The sequence below is a fragment of the Acanthisitta chloris genome, unplaced genomic scaffold, assembly GCF_000695815.1.
Source record: "Acanthisitta chloris isolate BGI_N310 unplaced genomic scaffold, ASM69581v1 scaffold1343, whole genome shotgun sequence".
Classification (NCBI taxonomy): domain Eukaryota; kingdom Metazoa; phylum Chordata; class Aves; order Passeriformes; family Acanthisittidae; genus Acanthisitta; species Acanthisitta chloris.
In genome coordinates, this window is record NW_008666318.1 from 7,715 (window position 1) to 8,904 (window position 1,190).

The window sequence follows — 1,190 nt, forward strand, 5'->3', positions numbered from 1 at the left end:
ACCCTTTGCCTGCCCCTGTTGCAACCAGCCACGACCCAAGTCATCCCTGCAAACGGGGCGAGACCCGACCGAGCTTCACTCCCAGCACAACCTCCGGTCAGACTCCAAGCAAACCCACCAACTCCCCAAACTGAGGGATGTGTTTCCACCCAGACTGGCTGTCCAGGCTTCAGGAGGAGCTGCCTGACCCAGGCTGGTGAGGGATGACCACCCCCAGCTCCAGACACAACGAGCCACTGGCAGATGCCAAACCAAATCCAACCTCAACCACCTGCGGGAGACGAGCGCACTACACCCAGCTCCATCAGCCACTTGTTTAGTCACTGCCTTCCTGATCCGAGACACTACCTTGGGTCAAATAAATTCCTGGCTTTTTGCCCGCTCTCCATGAAGATTATTCGGGGAAAGAGCAAAGGAGAAACTCCGAGGCAGGTTCCCACATTCTCCCGCCTCCCAGCTGTCACTCTGCTTTTCTCAAGCTGCCTGAAAAACTGTAAGCAAATCCCCAGGCCTCCCCATCCTTGGGAACAAAGAGGAATCCAACAATGTCAAGAAGAAGGGTGGGGCTTGTTTAGCAGCACGCAGGGTTTGCTCCAGCTTTCATCAGCATTCCCAGTCTCCCCGGAGGGAATCCAAAACATGTACTTACCCGTGCAGAAATGGGCTCTCAGGTAGGGAGGAGGGTTTGAAGAAGGGTTTAAAGAAGGGTTTGAAAAGACACAAACACCACAGTTAACTCTCCCCAGGCTGATCTTGGGGTAAAGACACACCAAAGTCACCCTCAGCACTCTGTGTGTGTGTCTGGGGCCATGTTACCCCAAGCTTAAGGAAAAACAAGCTGGTCCTGATCAATTCAGGGTTGGTTTAGGAGGAAGACACCCATTAGCTCTTATCCCAGTGTTCTGGCTAAATCAATCAGGCTAATTGCATTACTATTCACTTAATTCTCTCTGGACACTGCTCCTTGTTTTCCAGCTGTTGTTGTGAGCTCTTTCAGACAGGCTAAATGCAGGTGCTGCTGAGTTTGGAATCAACAGAGTCAAAACAGCCGTGAAAAACCTGTGAGCAGTGACAGGACCTGAGGGAAGGGCTGGAGCTGTGTCAGGGGAGGGTTAGGCTGGAGATCAGGACAAGGCTCTTCCCCCACAGGGTGTTTGGGCACTGGGACAGGGTCAGGTTGGATATCAGGA